Source organism: Coenobita brevimanus, chromosome 95 (genome assembly GCF_032717465.1).
Source record: "Coenobita brevimanus isolate Jiangsu-jjx chromosome 95, ASM3271746v2, whole genome shotgun sequence".
NCBI lineage: Eukaryota > Metazoa > Arthropoda > Malacostraca > Decapoda > Coenobitidae > Coenobita > Coenobita brevimanus.
In genome coordinates this window covers 15,346,493-15,370,762 of record NC_137048.1, presented here as the reverse complement: position 1 = coordinate 15,370,762, position 24,270 = coordinate 15,346,493, and the positions used below count along the sequence as shown (strand labels likewise).

Below are 24,270 nucleotides of genomic sequence, written 5' to 3'. Positions count from 1 at the left end.
GATTACTTTACGCTGGCTTAGCACGATTCTCTGAGAACGAGAATTTATAAACTTCCTCAACAGTACACAGCAGAGACTAATTACTCACAATTGCTGAATTACTGTACTGTTAGCCTCTGGAGAAAGTTACATCACCCCTGACAATAAATAACTAATACTAATAATAATAACATCAGGTTCTTGCTGATGCATTAACTCCTGGCACAACGGATTTTAAGTTAATACAAGACTGGTCTAAGTACCAGTTATGAATAGTAAAACGTTTATGCAAGCTAGGAGCTATATGGGAAATAAGCTTAATTATGGAGAAATGAAACAAGATTTTTACTCTACATTAAGCTCAAGAAATAGAACTGTTAAATTTATTAATCACAAAAATAAATTCAACATTACATTTCAAATCAAATCAATGAGACGCACTCGCTCACTCACACAGAAGCTAAATACTTACGCCTAGGAAAAACACCTTAACTAAGCTCTTAAAACTACAAAATACACAAAAGAAATACCAGTCGATGAATACTATGTATCACCACTAAGGTGGGAGTACCGGGATTAACTGTACTAATGGAGCTTGGGGTGCTAGCTGACCTCTCCACTTCTGAGCACAGACCCTTTCTCCGTCACAGCAAACACAAGACTGAATTCAAATACATTGAATGGGCAGGACGCAAGGCGTGGCTAACGGTTGAGGAAGCAGAGGCAAACGATAAAGAAATAATTGTATCGCTCAGTAGCGCACTTAGTGACGTGCATTAAATCGGTCACTTTTTGAAAACGGTGACGAATTATTTGAAAAGTATACCCCGGAATGGAGAGAGAAACGGTTAACTGAGCGATACACAGTGAGTTTTCCACTAATAGTTCGTGGCTTCTCACAAAAAGGAAATGTCGCGAATTGATTAGTGACATTACGCCCCATGAAAATTAAATCTTTCTTCCTTCAGAAGAAAGATTTCAATATACATATATATAAATCCTAACTCAGTCACACAAGATTCACACTGTGGTGTGTGTGCTATCCTGCTACAGGAAAATCGCAGTCGCCAGTGAGCGAAAAAAACCTCGTATTTACGTTAATAGAAGCAAGCTTGAGGGAAAAACTCCGTGGCAGACGGTGAAAATCCTGTACTCAGGTCAAACTGAGCGAAAATTACGCTACATTTACACTGACAACTAATTGTTGTGTAGCGTGGTGTATGTAATACAGCGGTGTAGGTGTGACAGTTGTAGTGTAACTGTACCTACGTGTAAAATGACACAGTAAATAATATGGCGACGGCGAAGGCAGAGGAGAAGAGGCGGCAGCGTGCGGCAGACGATCAGCTGGCCCACAGCAAAACTGCTACACCACATTGCTGAACCTGCAAAACCAATTAAGGTGGAGCATCAAAAGTGTCAATGAGACAAAATTCTTATTATGTTACAATTACTCTCTCTGGCTAGCAGTCAGTACATGCTATGAAAAGTACACTCGAGGTCGCCATTAATTATAGCACGCGATTATGGTCGGCAAGTTGAGAATCCCTATGCAAACTCGGGTCTTCCATAGCCTCGAACCACACACGGGTCCTCAACCTGTGCCTTAACCTACAGTACTTATATTAATATCGGGAAGCTGAGAATCCTTGTGCAAACTTGGGTCTTCCATAGCCTCAAGTCGCCTCTGCAGAGTTCTCACTTCCCCCTTAACCTACAATACAATACTTATATTAGTACCGGGAAGCTGAGAATCCTTCTGCAAACTTGGGTCTTCCATAGCCTCAAGTCGCCTCTCAACTTCCCCTTAACCTACGGTACATATATTAGTACCGGGAAGCTGAGAATCCTTATGCAAACTTGGGTCTTCCATAGCCTCAAGTCGCCTCTCAACTTCCCCCTTAACCTACGGTACATATATTAGTACCGGGAAGCTGAGAATCCTTATGCAAACTTGGGTCTTCCATAGCCTCAAGTCGCCTCTCAACTTCCCCCTTAACTTACGGTACATAATATGTATGTACAGGCCCCGGACATAATGTGTCCTGTGGGGCCAATGGGCGACGTCAGGTCTACACCCACTTCACCACTACCCTGTCTCTCAACTGACTCAGAGATTACAGGTGTGGTTATGAATGGCACAGGAAGGGCATGTCCCTGATTAGTGGTGATACTTTGGCACACACTACAGGAACGGACAAAACTATCTATGTCCCGTCCCATCCCTGGCCAGAAAAGTCAGCTCGGATATGGCCCTGGGTCTTCCTTTTGCCCATGTGACCTCCTGAGGCTGAACAATGACCCCATTCTAACACTGCTAGGCGGTACTGCGGGAACGACAAACTGCAGTCGAACCTCGCCCTCGGGTGTTCGTGACTCACGGTAGAGCCGTCCTTGTTTACGAAGGAACTTGGCTCGACCTCCCCGTGAATACTTTATCACTCGACCCTTTTGTTTGTTCCGCACGGCAGCAAGTGTCGGGTCAGAATGTTGTTCTTGTACAACAAGTTGACTACACATCAGATCTTGCGGCGATTCAATGATCACTGGGGTGACACAGTCTGGAGCCTCAGTCATGGCTCGTGTTACCGCAGCAGCCGAAGTCTGAGTAGCGTCATCATCGGAGCAACTATCCTTGACTCCTTGAATATTGCCTACTATCAAGTCAAATAGAGGCTCTGGCATGACAACTGCAAGTGTCATACCAGTATAAAATGGAGATGCCACCTGGATACGTGCCTCAGGAAACAATCTCACTGATCCATCAATAAGCTTTGCATGGATCTGTCGACCTGTATACTGCTCAGGCCGAACTAAACTCTGCTTAACAGAGCAACCTGAGGAACCATTGTCTCTCAGGACCTTCACAGGAATGCCTCCCACAAACCCTGGCTGAACAAGGAAGGTACTGTCACCTGTGGGAGGGCCTGTGGAGGAAGCAGCTAGCCACTCATGAGGCTGCTGAATTGATGTGGCAAACATTGTGCCTTGTGAAGAAGATGGAACATTGGCCATCTGTGAAGGGGGGTTCACTGTCACTGTGGGACTAGTGAACTGTGGGGAAGTACCCACACTGGTAGGGACGTGACCACCGTGCTGCTGCTGAGGAATGAAGGCTGCATTTGCTTCCTGCCTCTTTTGAGCTGGTGGTGAAAAAGTTTGTCCCGACGGTCGGTTGCGTGGCTGATACTGCTGCTGGTTGGGGTGCTTGTTGTACCGCTTCCACTCAGGTTTCTGAGTGTTTTGCCCCTGGTCCTTCCACTGCGGTTTTGGACCTTGGCCATTATTCTGAGAATGACCTTGTTGCTGGGATTCAGTCTGAGACTGCTTCCCAGACTTATCAGTATCTTTTCTGTTCCAGGTATTTTGCTTACGAGCTTGATACCCGTATGCAGTAAAGAATGCATCAGCCTTCTCTGCCATTTGGCTGGCATCTTTCACCTGGCAGATCTTAAGCTGTGCTATGAGCTCAGCAGGCCACGACCTCTCTAGCTGTGTACGCAGCATAAGGTCAATTATCCCCTCACGCGTGGAAGGAGTTTCATCTTTCTCCATCCACTCATTTAAGTAAGCTGTGAGGCAGATCAAGGAACTGAACAGCTGTCTCCTTGTCTTGGAGACGAGCTCGCATGAACTGAACTTTGGCGTCGTCTACTGTGAGACCATACGCCTTAATGAGTGCAGCTTTCATCATCTCATATGTGAGATTGTCTCCACGAATTCTGTGGAGAATATCGAGGGCAGGGCCCTCAAATAGGCTAAGAAACTGAAGCCGCTTAGCTGCCTCATCCAGTTGATATAAGTCTGCCATGTCCTCAAAACGAGCTATGTACGGCTCGATTCGCTCGCTTTCCTTGTATGAAGGAAGCTTGATGCGTGGGGTCGCCAGGACATGTGCAGGGAGAACGGTCGTGGAGCTTGGACCAACTGCACCAGACGTGTCTGAAGCCAAGGAATCTCGCTTGAGCTTCATCATTTCAAGTTCATGTTTTTCTCGTGCCTCACGTTCGGCACGTTCATGTTCTCGTTCTCGCTCGCGTTGTTCACGCTCGTATTCGCGCTGTTCTCGCTCTTTTTCTAACTCGAGCTCGCGTTCCTTCTGCTCGTGTTCGCGCTGTTCTCGCTCGTATTCGCGCTCTTTCTCACGCTGCTCTTGTTCATATGCACGCTCTCTTTCACGTTCCTCACGCTGTTCTCGCTCGCATTCGCGCTGAATCTTACGCTCTTCACGGGCATCATTCTCGCGCTGCTGCTCCTGATTATGCCGTGAGAGTATATACTCTTTAATTTCGGTTGGGTCCGAAAGACCCATTTCTTTGGCTTCCTGTAAAAATACAGTAGTAGCCATGGCGCTAATTTATTAAGCAAACCGAAATTGAGTACTGACTGCTTAGCGACGAATACTAATAAACAAAAGTAAAGAGTACAGACACAAGCTAGTGGTGACCAGTCTTATCCAGTTAACTGGCAAAGAATAAATAAAAAATGTAAATGACTGGGAAGACTCAATAATAAACACAATGGGTACGCCGACTTCCCAGGAGCGAATAAAATCGTCTGGCGTTACCAAGAATAAACTAGAGTTAAGTATTCTATTGATTAATAAAGCAAAATTCACTTGCTAAATTAAGGGTAAACACCAGTAAGCTTGTGCCTATAAACTTTAATGATAAATACCTAAATATGAATGAGTGAGCACTATCTCGTGAATAGCTTTAGAGCTAGGAGTTAATATCCTGGAATGAGGTCGCCAATTGTCACGGGGTTTTTAAAATATCACTGTAATTTTGAAATAAATGGTTAAATATTATTTAATTTGATAATAATATTCAATAATATTGAAGAGCAGAGACAATGATTGTCTTGCTACATCAAGCAACGATTACTTTACGCTGGCTTAGCACGATTCTCTGAGAACGAGAATTTATAAACTTCCTCAACAGTACACAGCAGAGACTAATTACTCACAATTGCTGAATTACTGTACTGTTAGCCTCTGGAGAAAGTTACATCACCCCTGACAATAAATAACTAATACTAATAATAATAACATCAGGTTCTTGCTGATGCATTAACTCCTGGCACAACGGATTTTAAGTTAATACAAGACTGGTCTAAGTACCAGTTATGAATAGTAAAACGTTTATGCAAGCTAGGAGCTATATGGGAAATAAGCTTAATTATGGAGAAATGAAACAAGATTTTTACTCTACATTAAGCTCAAGAAATAGAACTGTTAAATTTATTAATCACAAAAATAAATTCAACATTACATTTCAAATCAAATCAATGAGGCACTCGCTCACTCACACAGAAGCTAAATACTTACGCCTAGGAAAAACACCTTAACTAAGCTCTTAAAACTACAAAATACACAAAAGAAATACCAGTCGATGAATACTATGTATCACCACTAAGGTGGGAGTACCGGGATTAACTGTACTAATGGAGCTTGGGGTGCTAGCTGACCTCTCCACTTCTGAGCACAGACCCTTTCTCCGTCACAGCAAACACAAGACTGAATTCAAATACATTGAATGGGCAGGACGCAAGGCGTGGCTAACGGTTGAGGGAAGCAGAGGCAAACGATAAAGAAATAATTGTATCGCTCAGTAGCGCACTTAGTGACGTGCATTAAATCGGTCACTTTTTGAAAACGGTGACGAATTATTTGAAAAGTATACCCCGGAATGGAGAGAGAAACGGTTAACTGAGCGATACACAGTGAGTTTTCCACTAATAGTTCGTGGCTTCTCACAAAAAGGAAATGTCGCGAATTGATTCGTGACAACTTCCACCCTGTCTTACTGTCTTCACCTCTTTCCAGAACATTTTCTTACAGTCCCTCCACTTTACTGTAAAGTTTGTATTCACCACATTACATGTGGATTTATAAAAACTGAATCTGCTGAGAAGGAAAGCAATGTAAAAATATTCTTAAGATGAAGAAAACTTTGATCTGGTTTTTTGAAATTGCAGTAAGGAATAATGTTATTATTTTTCAGGAAATTTTAATATTTCATGTTGATAAGTCATTAAGAAGTGAAGTGTCAGTTTTATTTGATCACTGAAGCAAACAATTGCATTTTTATTTGGAAAAAAAAAAAAAATTGTTATATTGGTTGGGTAACATGACAAGAACCATAGTTTACTGTGACACAAAAGTATTATCATTTCAGAAGAAAAGGATTTTGGTTATAAAAACTATTAGAAGAATAGAAGTATTATGAATAGTTTTGAAAAAATCAAAGAACAACATTCGTATTTGCAAAGAGTATGTTTTACTTATGTTGGTGATGAGAAATGTAATAAGTTTTTTTTTTTTTTTTTTTTCTCCATGGGCACCGGGCATGGGTTTCCCTATCAATGTCCCAGAACCGGATTATTTTCAGAAAAATTGATTTTCCCCGAAATATATATTTATTGATTACATATCAATCACAAATGACAAAAAACACTTAAAAAGCTCGTACTTACTCTCTGTTGGTGATTTGGAGGTGGTGGTGTGGTGTGAGGGAGCAGGTGTGTGGCTGCTGGGCTGAGCGTGTTCAAGGTCGCGGTGGTGTGGTGTGGAGAGTGGAGGGATGATATCTCGTGCCAAAATAAGTGTTGAGTGTGTCTTTCTCTCACTAATTCACAGTGCCGTATCAATACAATATTACAACTAAAATAGCAAAAAAACACAAGAAAGTTATAAAAATTGGCTTATTTTATGTTTTCCACGATATTTATTTTCTAACAAACTTATGTCTGTTTAGGTATTCACAATTATTTACACACTATTGACACATTATTTCACTGTTTTTAGTACTTCTTGACAATGTGATACACCCTATAGGCTGGCTATGGTCAGTACAAGTGTACTCGAGCACCCATACACTCTCCCCCACACCCCTCATGGCCCCTTAGTAGCAATCCCCACGACCCCACCCCTCCCGACCCCTCCCCCTACTCCGAACCAATATCAGCTGGTTCCAAGGCCATATGCTTCCTATGGAGGCCTCTCACCACCCTCCACCACCCTCCACCACAGCCCTCCTCCCTGCTGGGCTGCCCTCCCCCTCCCCTGGCCGGCCAGCATGACCGGGACAATACTCTGAGTCCATATGGCACAGTGCGAAGTTCAAACACGCCTGCATAACATTAAAACGTCATATGTCGTGGACCGTAGGCCTCTACCAACACGTCATATGACGTGGACCGGCGCCTAGGGGTTAATCACTAAGATTATGCTTCCAAAATATTATAAATACTTTGTGATGTTGTGGGGGCGATCGCCATCCACTCATTCGATGTAGTGCTGCTGTCGGGTGTCTGCCCTTTCCTCTCCTTCTTCCTTCTTTCCTTCCATCCTCTTCTGTCTTCCTTTCCTTCATTCTTTCCTTGTCCTTCTGCCTACGGGTAACTTTACACTCCCTCTTCTTTCTTTCCTTCATTCTTTCCTCTTCCTTCTGCCTTTGGGTGACTCTACACTGAGTGACAAGCCAAATGGTTTCCCGTACACCACTATGCTGGGTGGTAACCATTTAACCAAGTTTTGGCGCCTAGTGGTTTAGCGGGTAATTATTTTCCTCCAGTCGGATTGAGCCGGTGAAGGTTTATATCCAAGGGGTGGTTGGGGTTGATTGCTCATGTAATGCCACTCAGGGATGAGTGAGGCTGGTCACTCTCATCTTAAATGTCAGGACCGACTGCCTAGCCCCGGGTTCTTACGCTCCTCTTGGGGCAATGTGGGATTGGATGATGGATGGGTGGTGGTGTTTTTTTAACCAGTGAAATAGAATATGATTAAGTAGCTATTATTTACTTATGATATTGTGTGCAAAAATATAACCAATTGATCAAATAAAACTGAATTTGGTATTAAATACATTAAAAAAAAAAAACTAAAGCGGGTATAATAGTGGATTTTACTGAAAAACCCGGGTAGGTAAAACTGGGTTACCCACTTTGGTGCCAACCCTGCCACAAACACAACAGTGGTAGCAGCCATTGTTTATCCCATGGATTGCGCAATTACAGTAATCTTTCCACTATCCGATGTAATAGAGCCAAAAGCATGTGCGGAAAGTGGGTCCGTCCGGATATTGGGCCCCTGCCTCCTGGACTGGTACTTATGGACCCTAACACAGCCTAATTTTGAAAGTCATCTAAATAACTCCCTATCGGACATGCATAGCACCTATTTAAGACCCTGTTCACACCAGTAATGGACAAGCATGAAATAAATGAAAAGGAACCAAGGAATGAGGAATTAGAAGTGAGTGTGGAAAATATTTAGTAGTGTACAGGGTACTTACAGCACGTCTGTGGCCGCCGCCTCGAAGGCTCTGGCAGTGGGGAAAATGCTCTTGAAGCACGTACAGTAATCCAGCATTATGCTACACTTAATTCTTTGCACTGTGAGTTATAATTGTTTAACACTGCACATTCTGTTCTTAATTGCGCCACACCAGTTTCAACTGCCACTTTGCACTCCACACTTAATCTTTTGCACTCTAAATTCTAATTTCTTAACACTGGACAACACTGTAAATTCCCATGTGGTCTAGTGGCGAGGCATTGCAGTTCACTGTTTATTCACAAAAATGAGGTCCATTTCGATGAACATCTACTCACGATGGTGGTTAGGCAGTAACTGGTGAAGGAAGGAGGAAGGAAAGGGTGAAGGGGCCGTGCATAAACACAGCTGTTCGGCGCTGTGCGCCAATTTCAAATTACGGGTGGGGAAAAAAAATTAGGATTTTTTTTTTTTCCTTCTTTTTTTTTTGGCCATTTTTGGGTTCCAAAGGTCCAGGCCCACAATGTCTGGTAAGTGGGGAGTCCGGATAGTGGGTGTCCTGATAGTACAGGGATTACTGTACCTTTTTTTATCCCATCCCATGGTGTTCAAAAAATTGAAGATTTTTTTTTTTTTTTTTTTTTTTTTATGAACTTGAAGATAAACATCCATGGCATCATCTGGTAAAAAAAATATAATCTCTCTCTCTCTGTCTCCATCTTTGCGCAGGGCCATGCGTAAGTTTACGTAGAGGAGTAGTGAAAAAAAAAAAAAATTTGTTTTTGTTTATTATAAACTTGAAGATAAACATCCAGGACATCATCTGGTGAAAAGACAAAAAATCTCTCTCTCTCCGTCTTTGCGTAGCGCCATGCGTAAGTTTGCATAGGGGTCGACTAGTTAACGGTAATGCATGGTCAGCACAGCCTGAGTTGTGGCTTGCAACGCGACGCTACCCAGCCTGAGCTGTGGCTCTCAATCCATGGGTTAACCTAAGCCAGGCAGGCCACACGTGGAGAGACAAAGGTGGGAACTGAGGTGCAGGAGAGCTTTGGGGTGTACTGCATTGCCATGTCTCTACCCATGCTTGGCTATGAGCATGGAAGCCAAAAGTGGCATACTGACTTAAAAGCTCAAGGGTCCTTTTTCCTTTTCGCTTGCCCAGGCAAATGTCGCAGTGTGGCAGAAACACTGGGTCCCCGTACATCATGGGCCTAAGGAGTGGCCGAGTAATCCGGACGGCAATGCGACCTTGACCATTCGTGAAGGGGGCGGATGGCCTTGCGTGGCTGGGAGTTTCCGACTAACATGGGCGGCCGGGGGATTTCGACCATTCGGTATGGAGCTGGACAGCCATTCTTGCTCAGCTTGTGGGTTACACTCTGTCTTCCTCGTGCTTCCGGAATGTAACCGGTGATCATGGTGGCCTGGGGATTTCTTCCATTTGGTGGAGAACTGGACAGCCATTCTCGTTCAGCTTGTGGGTTTCGTCTATTTTCCTCACATGCTGCCAGTATGTTTCTGGTGATGAGGGTAGCCAAGAGATTTCGTCCATTTGGTAGGGAGCCGGAAAGCCTTGTTTGCTTTGCTTGTGTGTTATGATGTATTACCTGCTCATGGACAGAGAGTCCGGTGAGCCATCCAGCGGACTTTTTTTTGACTACGTAGGCTGTCCTGGTGCCAAAGCTGGAATGTTTGTCTGGTTACGGAAAAAGAAATCCGGATACGGACCAAATAGAGCCAAGGCCTAACGTCCGTATTCGGAGCATGACTGGATGTGAAGTGTGCGGATAAGTGAGGGATTATCATATACAGTGAGTCCTTGAAATACGAAAACCTGAAGTACGAATTTTTGATGGTACGAAATCGATTAATATAGGACAGATTCCTCAGTACAAAAATATCTATCTCAATGATACGAAAATTGATACTCGATACGAAAGGAAATGCAGAGATAGCCCGATTATCCAGACTACATGATGTGAAGAAGTGCCCGAATAGTCTGAAATCACAATTAATCTGGTGGAAACAAAACACATGTACTGTTAGATTGATTTATTTACTGGTAAATGTACAGTGAAAGACACAACTATCTTCCCATTTCAGTCTGAAGAAAATTTACACCAGGTGAAATACAATGAAAACCCTGTTTCTACTAGTGCATGTTTCAAATGGTTCGATTTTTCCACACTATATTCGTCAGACTTTGGGAAGATACTTGTGTCTTTCATTGTTCACTTGAAGCAGCAGAAAGACCTTACCAATTCAATTCATAATCCTCTAGCTTGTTTCTGTAATTTTCTGACAACTTTCAGTTTGGCAAATTACTTTTTCTTGCTGAAAAATTTCCTCCGTTATTATCGTCACTTTCTTCTACGATCGTTTCCAGCGCAGTGGAAGAAACTCAGTGTGCTCAAAGGTGGATATCATTTCCCAGTTTCCCAACTAGAGGTTAGGTTGTTAAAATTATTAGGTACAGATAAGCTCGGTTAGGCCAGGTTTAGTTAAACACATAGGGAAGAACAGTCCTTTCTGCCATTATGTTAACAAAATAAACAAGAGTTGTCACACCAGAACAACTAAAAATGATGGGGAAACAGATTTAATAAACATTTGCTGTATTTACCAACCCAGAAATAAGCTGAAAATATAACAGACTGTCAGGAAGAACTGACTTGGTAAGGTGCGTTTACTGCTTAAAGTAAAACTTAAGTTTAGCCCCCTCAGTGGCTGTGGGTTCAGACATTTGCATGCTCCCCTGGTCGGCCTTGGGACCATTTTTTCAAAGGTCTAAAATCAATTTCTCTTTCTTACATATGTGAAAAGACTTGTCTGGCACACCTGGCTTCCCCCCCCCCCAACCCATCCTGTGATTTGCTATGATTCGTGTGAGAATTAATAAAATTAGGATGCTTGAAAGGATACAGCAGGGAAGAAAGGTTGCTGGTTCCTTGAAAGCAGTGATAAGAAGCAGGGAAGTGAGCATGGAAGTGAAAAAGTTACTACATGACAGTATTGTGATACCAACTCTAACGTATGGAAGTGAAGCTTGGACGTTGCTAGAAGGACACAAGTCAAGAGTGAGAGCAGTGGAAATGAGTTATTTAAGAGGAGCCTGTGAAGTCACATGGAGAGACAGGCTGACAAATGAGGATATAAAAGAGCATTGTGGTGTGGATGTGGATGTGATAGGAAGGGTTAGGAGGAATACACTGAGGTGGTTTGGCCATGTGGAGAGGATGGAAGGTGAAAGACTGACAAAGAGAGTGTATGTGAGTGAGGTGGAGAGGGGAAGAGGGAGGCCGAGGATGAGATAGAGGGATGGGGTGGAGAAGTATATGAGAGAGGGGTGTGTGAGTTGGGAGCGGGGCAGTGAAATGGTGGGGGACAGGGCGACATGGAGGCGATTTGTTTGTGGCTACCCCGAACGGGATTGAGGCGTCTGGCAATAGATAGATAGGATGCTTGTTACAGCAGCATGTAAACATCGGCGAAAACATCAGGGACGAAGTGAATGTGAGCGCCAGACTGCTTGAGGTGGTAGAGTAGGGTCGTGTAAACACACCAGTGACCCTCGTTCCCTTCCCATAATTGCTCACAGTTTTTTATAGCTTACTCTAACTCAACATCACTGACACCAGTACAGTAAGGCGTTGTTCAGGGCCAGCAGCTATGAAAGCGATATTGGAATACATTATTGTTTGTATCAGTCCTCTCTCTTTCACACATACACATAAGAACAAACAAAAGATTGAGCAGTAAATTTACACTAACTCTAAGGAGCAGAAATAACTGTGCTCAGTTGGTCTGAAATATATTGGGAAGAGTGATACCGAATGAAGAATGTGGAACTGAATACTAACCTATGAGAACATGTAGGTCGAAAGAGTAATTTTTTTTCTGATTAGCAAACATTTTTGTTCCATATCGTCTCTTACAATTGTAAAACCCATTATCTTTCATGTAAGCATACAGCCTAAAGACCTTACCAATTCAGTTCATATTCCTCTAGTTTGTCTGACTATTTTGAGGGTGGTAAATTATATTCTCTTGCTGAAAGAAACTTACTCAAAATTAGAACACATGTAACATAAGCATGTAAACATCGACGAATACATCTGGAGTGAAGAGAACGCCTGACTGATGGGATGGTAGAGTAGGGTCATGTACACACACACCAGTGACCTTCATTCCCTTCCCGTAATTTTTCGCAGTTTTTTGTAATGCCCTAACTCAACGTCATTGACACCGAAACAGTGAAGTGTTGTTCAAGGCCGGCAGCTATGAAGGGGTTAATGGAATACTGTATGAAAAATTCAAAAGGGGCATGGTGCATAGCGCCGCACGCACTTGCCGAGAGAAAACGAACTAACCCCTTTCTGGTAAACAAATTTTTGCGCACTTCTCAGTTGAGTCCATGTCCCTTCTCTCCTCGCAGCCTCGCTGTGCATGAGGATATTTTCGCAGCCCTTCACCTTTTCGTATTGTTTTGCCATGCCTCCCAAGCATCCTGCACGCTGCAGAGAAGCAGCAGCACCGTTCTCTAATTCTGGAAAGGAAATTGGAGATTATAAGACCCCACGAGGAGGGGCAGGGAGTTTCGGAGATTGGGTGTGCTTTAGGCCTTGCTGTTTACACCATTGGGACTGTGATGAAGAGAAAGGAGATGTACAAGAATATGGCCACCTCCTTCTCTACAATTGTATACAGGTATTGCTTACTTCTTAATAGGGGGGGTAAAGTTTAGGTGGGGGTCCAAGGGGGTCCTGGGACGCATCCCCCCATTTATATGTATATTTTCATTCATTCATTCATTGCCAGACGCCATGTATCCCAGACGTATATTTCATTGGGGAAAATCGTTCCGATGTACAAAATTTCAAATTACAAAAGTTTTTTTTGGTCCCTGTCCCTTTCGTATATCGAGGACTCACTGCACATACACACATTGAACTCTAAATTGTCCAGCCCATGGTAATATCCAGTGCAGCTATCTTGTCTCTGTTAAAGCAACAACCGGTGCTGAAATTGGACTTAACCAGTGGTCCAGTGCAATATCAAGTGTTGAAGGGTTTCTATCAGCTGATAAGTTGTAGCCAGCCAGCACCAGGGGAAATCCTGAATCTTGGGTGAAAACACCTGCTTGGTGCCAGCTAATCAGAACTGGGCTCACTCGGTGCACCGAGAATACCCGTGCTCTCATTCTCGCCTGTGGATGTTGTATACGGTACTGTTTATGAGTGAGTGCCAACCCCAGGTGCTATTTCTTCTACCCCCAGTGCTGTTTCTTCTACCCCCCCGTGCTGTTTCTCCTGACTTGCCTTACCTGCGGCCTAGAAGTGCTTGTAACTACAGTACAGTAGTTGTGCATCGTGGCTGGCTTTGTGGCCATTGTGATGGTGCCCTGACTGGTGCAGGTCCTCCTTGCCTTGTGTTTTGTCCTAGCCCTTGTTTCCTTGCGCCTCCACCACCTGCTAAGAGGCATCATATTGTTTTCTCCATGGAGAAGATGGAGATAAGCTAGAAGATGGAGCAAGGCTGGACCATCGCAAGGTAGTGGAGCATTACAACATGGCCTGGATTACATTGCAGGATTTGCGGTAGAGCAAGCACTCGATCAATATGTTCAAAGAGGGTCAACATGATGAAACTGTGCGATGACACGAACACGGGATGATGGCCAAGCCACCCTTTTGTGACTTCGACCAGGCCTGCCTGAAGTGGTTTAGACAGCAGCATGGCAGTGGCATAATTGTGCGTCCCGTCAGTCACCAAGTTCGCCGAACACCTGGAGGTCATGGATTTTTAGGTGTCTGAAGGTTGGCTGACTCGGTTCAAACTTAGTAATGGGCTGTCCAACCTGTGGTGAAGCATTGGATGCAGACGCTGAAGGAAGTGATGAGTTTCGTACTAAACTTAAAAACCTGATTGACAAAGAAGGGTTATGTCTCGTCAGGTTTCTAATGCTGATGAAACTGGTCTGTTCTTCAGATCAGTGCCGACTCATCCCTTGGCTGACAAGAAGTTTGTACAGTGAGTCCTCGAAATACGAAAGGGATAGGGACCAAAAAAAACTCTTGTAATCTGAAATTTCGTATATGAGAATGATTTTCCCCATTGAAATATACATATAAAGGGGGGGATGCGTTTCAGGACCCCATTGGACCCCCCACTTAACCCTTTAAACGCGAATCGTCGCATTTGCGACGCTCAGCGAAAAGGACATAATGGCGGAGCGTCGCGTTTGCGATTCTAGTTCATTCATTCATTCATTGCCAGACACCATGTATCCCAAACGGGGTGGCCAAGGGCTTAGAGTTAATTGTTTTACAGGGAGGGGCACTAATCCTCCACCAACCCCACTTGACGTAGGGATGCCAACAGCATCTGGTGTTCCCAGGCGGTCACCCATCCAAGTACTAACCAGACCCAACGTTGCTTAACTTCGCTGATCGAACGGGAAGCGGTGTACTCAACGTGGTATGGCCGTTAGTAAATTTTGAATAACCGCGGGCAAGCAGGCTCCAGCTGGTATTGTCTATCAGTACCACCACCCTTTAGCTACAATTAGCATACTTTACCTTTGTACTACTGACCTCTGTTGTTGCCAAATAACGCATTTTTCCCCCCTCCCCCCCCCATGGCCCGCCCAGCCTGGCTGTGATACATGGCAGCGCTCTGACTGCTCAGAACTGTAAATCTGCGCTCTCCTCTCACAAGCAGTTTATGCTAATAGGAAACGCTTGTTTCCCCAGTTGTAACACTGGCTTTTTTTTTGCACGGTTTGCCCCTGTTTAGCGTCAGTTTACCGCAGGCTTTCAAAGTGACATTATGGCGAGTTCTAGCTCTTCCGAGTCAGTGCAAGCAGCCGACAGGAACGAGAATAAAGTGACGGGCGTAAGGCAGAATAAAAAGCGTGCCGCGATGATCTTTTGGGAAGTAATATGATTGAAAATAATGTAGTATACATGTTTTTAGCTGTGAAAATGGAAATGTTTGTTGAGTGACGGGAAGACCGCCGCCGCGCTGCATGTCGGCCGTACGCTCCGTTGATTTTAGCCTTATTTTCATTGCTTATTGTACAAATACGGATTCCAAACTACCTTTACGTTGTAGTATAAAGTTTACTGTGACAGAATGAGGCTGTGGTAGAGGGGAAACCGGGTTGCTGGAGGTGTGAAAGTGAGAAGATTTGGTTACCCAACTTTGCAAGTCTCCACAAGTCCTTGGGTAGTCCACGAAGGCTCAACACCTGTCTCTGGAGAAAGCTGAATGTAAGTACTATCTGCCATACCAAGTATAATGTTCTAGGGTTAATCTCTGATTTTTGGCTAATATTTTCCTACAGGTACTCAGACCGCGATACAACCCCGCCACTCGGGGGGGGTCGACTGTTCACGGCCGCGTATAAGGGGTTAAACTTTACCCCTCTTATTTAGAAGTATGCAGTACACATATACAGTACTATATTATTGTACAGACACAAAGAAATAAAGCATACAACTAATTACTGTAGTATTAGTACACTGTACATTTAATTATAGACCTGTGCTATGGCTGGAGATTCGTGTCGTTGATATGGTACCCTATTGCTCCTCTGGTACTTCCTCTACTGGTGCAGGTGTTGTTGAAGCTGTTGATGGTCCAATTTCCTCTCCAGAGTCAGAGTACGGTGCTGTTTCTTCTTGGCAGCTGGTTCCCCGGATGCTGGAGATGATGTAGGGGGCTTGGGAGGCATGGTGAAAATACGAAACAAGGAAGAACAATGAAAAACTGTGTAATGTACAGCGAAGCTGAGAGGAGAGGACGGATGTGACTCGACTGAGAAGTACGCGAAAATATGTTTACTAGAGAGGGGTTAGTTTGTCTTCTCGCTGCAAGCGAGTGTGGTGCTGTGCAGCACGCCCATTTTGAATTTTTCATATTTCCTCTCGTATCGCTTTTCGTACCATTGAGACATACTTTCGTATTGTGGAATTTGTCCTACATTCATTGCTTTCGTACCATTGGAAATTCGTACGTCAAGTTTTTGTATTTCGATGACTCACTGTACCTGGTTGTACGGTGAGCAAACAGCGTGTCTCTGTTATTCGTGGTGCCAATGCAGTAAGGCCCCCATTGTCTGAAACCTTTTGTACTAGGGCGTACTAAACAGCCACGTTGCCTCCTGTGGTTAATGGATCATCTTCCAGTGATTTATTTCCACTTGCTGAAGGGTTTCTTTACATCCAAGGTCATCAGAGAGTGGTCCGACAACCATGCTGTGAGGGAGATTATTCTTTATCAAACAGAGAGTCTTGGCCTTACCTGTGACTAAGTGAAGGCTCTGCTGCTCCATTACAACGCTCCTGCTCATCCTTCTGTGGAGGAGTTGGTTGGAGATGTAGATCGTACTAGGGTTATGTTCTTGCCCCCTAATTTGACCTCAGTCTTGCACCCCATGGACCAGGGTATTATCGTGGCAACGAAGTGACTATTGGAGGAGGTTTATGGAAGACATGATGGTTGTAATCGAACCATTAAAATATTAATTAATCAATAATAAGTATATTAATAGAATGACGGGGAATTGTCCATGTTTTGATGGTGAATTGTCTCAGAACCGTATGTTTGGGGTGAGTCAACTGTTCAATACAATAAAGAAGGAGAACGTAGCATACGGGAGACAGTGAGGGCTAGTGCACCAGACTGCTAAAGTGTCTCCACCTACGCCTGTGAATTGTCTTATAACCGCATGTTTGGGGTGAATGAGTCAACTGTTCATACAATAAAGAAGGCAGAATGTAGCATACGGGAGGCAGTGAGGGCTAGTGCACCAGACTGCTGAAGTGTCTCCACCTATGCCTGTGCTTGTCAGGTTTCAGTTTTAAATTTGTTACATTTTTGTTTTTAATACTTTATGCTAGTTTATAAGGTGTATGTAGTGCATAAACAGTATTATTCAGATGTAATATACGGATAGACATGCGTAATTATGTGCACACAAGGGCAGAACATATACGCGAATTTACCACATACGCGAAGGGTCTGGGAACCTAACCCTAGCGGGAATTAAGGGCTTACCTGTGTATATATATATATATATATATATATATATATAAATGTTTTTATATATATATATATATATATATATATATATATATATATATATAGACCTGTATATATATATATATATATATATACTTGTATATATATATATATATATATATATATATATATATATATATACAGTGTATATATATATTTCTTGCTATACCCATCCAGTGATTCACAATGATTCTCAGATGTCATAAAATTACTGCCCTTATGCCATTAATACGTAAACATAAGGTGGGGGCGCTTTGTGGTAGAGGGGGGTGCTCACCGTCCACTCATTCGATGTAGTGCTGCTGTCGGGTGTCTGTCCTTTCCTCTCCTCCATTCTTCTTTCCTTCCATCCTCTTCTGTCTTCTTTTCCTTCATTCTTTCCTTGTCCTTAAGCCTATGGATATCTTTACACTCCCTCTTCTGTCCTTCTTTCCTTCATTCTTTTCTCTTCCTTCTGCCTGTGGGTGACTTTACGCTGAGTGACAAGCCAAATGATTTCCTGTACACCAGGAAACGATTTACTACGCTGGGTGGTAACCATAGAGTAAAACCTCAATATAATGGACTTCAATAGACCGGAATTCGCTTTTTTCGGACTCGAGGAGCTACCAGACTAAATTCCTATATATCGGAAAAAGTCCGATAAAGCCAGACGCAGTCCGGACTGCCTGACCACTTCATCTGTGTTCACCACAATAAAGTAAATAAAAGACATGTTTATCAATGTACAGTACATTATTATTATATACAGTAGAACCTCTTTGGTCCGGACCCCTATGATCTGGATTTCTGTTAATTCGGACAAAATTTAAAAATAATAAGCTCCAAAAATATGTCGAAAGTAATTCTAAAGTCATTTTCAGTATCGGCGCGGAAAGCGATCGTCATTCGTTTAGTCTCGGATCATGCTAGGTCGCAACATGGGCGCCTGTTTAACCCGCCCCGTCCCGTCGACGTATGGGTACGTTGCAACGATTTGCATTTGCCAGTCCCGGTGACGTACCAGTACGTCGTGCAATTGCAATGTGCATAATTTCGACAATTTTCAAATTTCGCGCTTGATTTGCGGTACGTACCCTCGCCTGACCTTCCCCTACCTGCCACCAGGCGGGAACACTCGGCGACCCCGCGCGACCCGCGCTAGCCCACCACTCGTCCACTCACCTGGTAGCCACGGTCCTGCTCAGACATGGCTAAGAGAGGTCTCTCAGACAGCGAGATTCAAGTCACCCTGGACACCTTTACCGGCGACAGTGATTCCCCACTGGATGACGAGGAGATGGACAAAGATTATGTGCAGCCAGAGGAGGAAGAAACCACCAGCAGTGACGAGGAAGTTCCGTCACCCAGGAAGCGGCAGTACGTGACTTACCGTGCTGCTAGAGAGGGGCAGGAGGCAAAGAAGGCACGTGGTATATCCTATCCCTATCCCCAGCGTGATTTGGAAGCAGAATTCGAGGACGAGGACGGAGCCGTGGGACGTGCTGCCACGTGGTATGGACGGGAGTTCATTACACATCGTGGCCCAGAGCGCACACCACGTCGTATGAGCAGGTATGGGCCTAGCATTCTGTTTGGGGAGCTAGGAAGTCAAGTGGAGGGAGTGGGGAGTGAAACGGAAAGTCCAGGGATTAGGGAAAGTGAGAGTGACGTGAGTGAGTCATTGCTCTCCCTACGTAGTGTGAGGCGGCATAGTGGATCACGTGGGCCAGTGCGGGTGCGTTCCTTATCACGTGGGGTTGTGAGGGAGGGGGAAGGTGGGGAGGAACCACTCCAAAGCACGTCTTATGCTCCCCAATATCCTCTAACACGTGGTCGAGCTAGGTTGTGTGAGAGAGCACGTGGTGTGGTAATGGAGGGGGAAGGTGGGGAGGAACCACTCCCCAGCATGTCTTCTGCTCCCCAATATTATACTATTTCATCCCCACAGCCCCCTAATGTTCCTCAAGGCCGTAAGGGTAAGGGAAAGGTTAAAGGCAGAGGGAAGAGGAGTGACAGTGGGGAAGCCCTCCGTACTCTTTCTCCCCCACCTCCCCAACCAGGATCTCCTCCCCACCCAGACGAAGGCGGTGATGGGGCTGATGGGGACGAGGGATTTGTGTTGTGGGATTGGGAGGATGGGAGTGATTTTTCTCCCCTCATTCACCCCTTCACTGAGTAAGGGCGATCTGGCTGCATTGCACCAGGTATTCACAGTAATTCCACCAGGTTGGATTTTTTCCACCTGTTTTTCAGTGAGGCATTTGTTGAGCAGATTGTCCACCAAACAAACCTGTTTGCAAGCGCCCAGCGCCTAGAAAATGAAAGATTGGGAACAAGGAGTAGGCATTCTATGATCTATGATTACCCTGTCTCCCTTCCAGAAATGTTCTTATTTTTTGCCCTTGTCCTTTTGATGGATATTATAAGAAAGAATAGAATTCCTGCTTACTGGACTAGGGACCCTGTTATGTTTACCCCCATATTTGGTCAAGTGATGAGCCGTAATCGGTTTCAACAAATTCTAAGTCGCCTCCATTTTTATGATGCTCATGACCCTGCAAATGCAAACAACACTGACAAAATGAGGCGAATTCGGTTGGTCTTTGATCACCTCAGGCAAACCTTTCGTTCCTCATTCTATCCCTATAGAGATCTCGTCATAGACGAGAGTCTCGTGTTGTGGAGAGGCAATATTTCATTCAGACAGTATATACCCAGCAAAAGGCGCCGTTTTGGGTTCAAGATCTTTGTTATGTGTGACTGTAGGACTGGATACGTGCAAGACATAGTCTTGTACACCGGTGCACAGACAGACATAATAGAAGATCGAAGTATTGGACTGTCGGGAGCAGCGGTAAAGACGATGATACAAGACTACCTTCATCGCGGTCACGTTCTCTACCTCGACAATTGGTACACTAGCCCTCTTCTCGCTCATTATCTTCACACACATGAAACGGGAGTCTGTGGAACCGTAAAGGTGAACCGGCGTCACATGGCCAAGGTAGGGCGGAAACGTGCAAGGAGTGAGGTTGTCTTCTTCAAAGCCAACAACATCCTTGCAACAATGTGGAACCACAACAGAGAAGTAAGCCTCTTGTCCATGGTTCACCGCCCCTTGATGCACCGTACTGATTCTGTAGATTACCGTAGCGAGAGCAGGCGTCGTGTTTGGAAACCTGAGTGCGTTATGGATTACAATATAAACATGCGCCTTGTGGACCAGTCAGACTCCATGATATCGACGGTAGAGTGTGCCAGGACAACGATGAAGTGGTATAAAAAACTGTTCTTTCACTTACTAGATATCACTGCTCTGAATTGCCACCACCTTCACGCCATGACCACAGGAGTTCAGGAAACATTTGAAGGGTTTGTGAGGGAGCTCACAAGAGAAATCTTTGCAAAGTATGCTGTTGAAAGGCCCCAACATCGCACCCGCACTGCCCCTATTGCCCAAACTCCCCAGAGAATATCCGGCCGCCATTTCCCCACTTCTATCCCTCCCCAGCCCAACAGACCTAGGCCCCAACGCAGGTGTCACGTGTGCAGTAATTCCCAGGTGAGACTCATGACACAGAGGAAGGACACCCGCTATGAGTGCGTGCAGTGTGACGTGGGTCTCTGTATTCACCCATGTTTTAGTGAATATCACACGTTGATGCAATTTTAGCATGGTGTGAATGCGAAAGGACGCTGAAATTATGAGGTAAATGCAACAGACAGACGCTCAGTGAAATTATACTTATGTGGATCTCCAAATATTAGTATAAAGTGCCTACGGGTAGAACATAAGTGAAAACATTGTGTGTAAGTATATAAATCTGCCCTAAGTTGAAACTTACATAGAGAGGGTTGTATGATGTGATATTCTGTCGCTCAGTGCAATAAATACGGCCCGTAATTATATAATTATTATTATGTGACATTCTTACGGGTATAATATAAGTTCAAATTATTGTATGTGATGATATATATTCTAAGTCAAATATTCATAACGTGTGTATAAAGGTAAGATTTCCTGACGCTCAGTTGAATGAATAAGGCACGTATTAGTCAAAATAAAAGTCAGCAAGTGATAAAGTGAATAATTAGTATATAAGTGTGTGAGTGAATTAGTATATAAATGTGTGAGTATTATATATGTCGAAACATTCCTTGCGAGGGTATTTTCAGGCGATATTCTCACGCTCACTTGAATAAATAATGGCAGTAAGTATGTACAGTGCATTATAGGGGTGTAAACGTGTGTAATGTAAGTGGGAAATTATAATTGGAGTGAATAAATAAAGTAGATGATGAAACACGAGTGTTTGAGATCGTGGTTGCTACGTGAATATGCGCTAGCATATCGCTAAATGCCGTCGTAATGAATGAAAATAATTGAAAACCTTTACAGTGGTGGAGGAAAGGTTCTATGTAAAGGGGAAAATAATTGGAAAGTGATAAAACAATTTGGTATGTTGAAATACGAGTCATAGCGAGTGCGCTTACTAAGCTGATGTGCGCTATACTTATGCTGCATGTCATCATAATGAATGAAAACATCTGAAAACACTTACAAACAGATGTAATTGGTAAAATGTCATTGAAACAGAAGTATACAAGTAGAAAAAATGATAGGTTGACTCATACCAGAAACTTAGCATATAGCATGTTACGACTCGGACCAAACTCGCTATGCTCGCGCGATGGTACAATGCTTATTTTTCATATATATGTGTCTGAAATCCATTATATTGTTACTGTTATTGTTTATTAGTTCAAATTCAATAAATATAGAGGTGTTGTGTGTTGTTTCTCCCATTATTCCTTACCATAGAAAACGTAAACGCATATCCAGCCCATTACAGAACACCATACCTGCGGGGGGGGAACCGCACCTGTACGGACCACTTATAGACCGCGGGAACCACTCTCTTTGTGATTTTCCTTCGTTTCTCAACCTAAGCGGAAGTTTTAGCAAAAAAAAGATTTTTCCAAAAAGGCTCGGGACTGGGGGATGTCATAGGTGCGGAAAACCTCGGGACGTGACGGGTTAAACACACGCTAGCATTTGTTCCATCAACTAGTTCACCAACCATTTATATTTTTACGCTGTATTTCAAAAGTTAATCCTCCTTACCATGCCCCTTAATGCAAGTGTGGCTTCTACAATGAATAAAGGTGTTAAAAGGAGGAGTTTGCTTACACAAAAATGGGTCAGAATATTCTGCAGTGTTTAATGATTACTGTAGGTTATTTTTTGTACTTAAATGTGCTTTACTTGTACATCAAACATTATCTTCCTGCCCATATGGGCGTTATCAGTATGCCAAAGATGATAATGTATTTTTTGCCTACATAAGTTTTATTTTTATTCCAAATATTACAGTTAATTAATTAATTAATTTTTTTGCCTACACGGGCTTTAGTCACATACTACAATTTAAAATGTAGGCTAGTTTCTTGTCATGGCCTTACCTGTAAATTATGCAATACAAAACTATCGTACATGATTAGTTTGGTTATTTTAGTATCCTTTCATCTTTTGCAGTTACGTAGGGTTGACATATGCCACATATGTTAATAATTAACAAACATACCATATGTAGATAGTTTTTGGTATGAATTGGAGGTTACCCTGATGGTCCGGACAATCTGTTAATTCGGACAACCCTTCCCCCCATATAGTCCGAATGACAGAGGTTCTACTGTATATTATACCACTTGATTAATGTAGTGAAGATTTAACACTACAGTACCGCAATGGTAGTCAAAACAGTTTAAAAACCGTTCATGCGATCTGGACTAATGTCTGATATATCGGAAAAAGTCCGGATTAGCAGGGGGAAGTCCGGATGTCGTTTTTATCAGAATTTCGCATTTTTTGGAATGGTTTGGGCCCCAATTAGTCTGTCATAGTGAGGTCTTACTGTATAACCAAATTTTAGTGCTGGGTGGTTTATTGGGTAATTATTGCACTCCAGTCAGATTGAGCCGGCGAAGGTTTATATCCAAGGGATGGTTGAGGTTTATTGCTCATGTAATGCTACTGAGGGATGAGTGAGGCTGGTCACTCTCTTCTTAAATGTCGAGACCAACTGCCTAGCCCCAGGCTCGTATGTTCCTCACAGGGCAATGTAGGATTGGATGAGGGATGGATGGATGGATTAGCTAAAACTTCCGAGAAAAAGTAACTGCCTGAGTGCTTGAGATGGTAGAGTAGGGTCGAATATACTCACCAGTTATCATCGTTCATTTCCCATAATTTTTCGCAGTTTTTTATAGCTCATGCGAATTTGACCTCACCAGCATGTTTCCGGTAAAGCGTCACTCGACTCTGGCAGCCATTAAGGGGTTAACTTAAATAGTGCTGAAAGGAAGAATGTATTAGGCCTATTTAACCCATTGAGATTCAAATGACTATTTCGATCGTCATTTCAAATCCAACCTCAGAGATTCGGATGACGCTTTTAATCGTCATTTTAAGAAACTTTTGTAAAATATTCACCATAAATCGCATTTACGCATCATAACAAAGAGGCTCGAGCATGATGTCATGGAATGGTTGCTTTATGTGTGGCGGTACTGCACAGCTGGTCTGACTCATGGCTTTGTTTCTTTATAACTTTATTCTTGGTGATTATTTTTCTACAGCAAGGTATAAAATTTTTGGTTTTTGCCTAACTTCAACTCGTCACTTTGACTTTTTATTTTCTTTGTTTTCCTTTTATGAACATACTACGATAAAGTACAACTGTTCAGCTTCAAAATAACACCACAACCAGCATCCTATCATAAAAAGTGTATTTACACTGACCGATCAAAGAAAAACATTGCGAAGCGAATATGCGGCTGAGACTAAAATAATTGTGGATCTCTTTCCTTTCACTGAACTGCACAACGAAATGCAAAAATTACCATAATCTATATATCATTGTAAAGGTAATTTATTGTAT

At 43.4% G+C, this 24,270-nt stretch overlaps 1 protein-coding gene and 1 non-coding gene across 2 annotated transcripts in view; one reads left to right on the top strand and one right to left on the bottom strand.

The window, feature by feature from the left end:
• LOC145413150 (protein RCC2 homolog) overlaps positions 1–24,270 on the top strand; it is a 227,766-nt gene that overhangs the window by 37,562 nt on the left and 165,934 nt on the right. The gene's annotated exons all lie outside the window — the stretch shown is intronic.
• On the bottom strand, positions 14,636–14,754 carry LOC145413307 (5S ribosomal RNA). The gene has a single exon (XR_013899706.1). It is a non-coding gene; the product is annotated as a 5S ribosomal RNA (ribosomal RNA).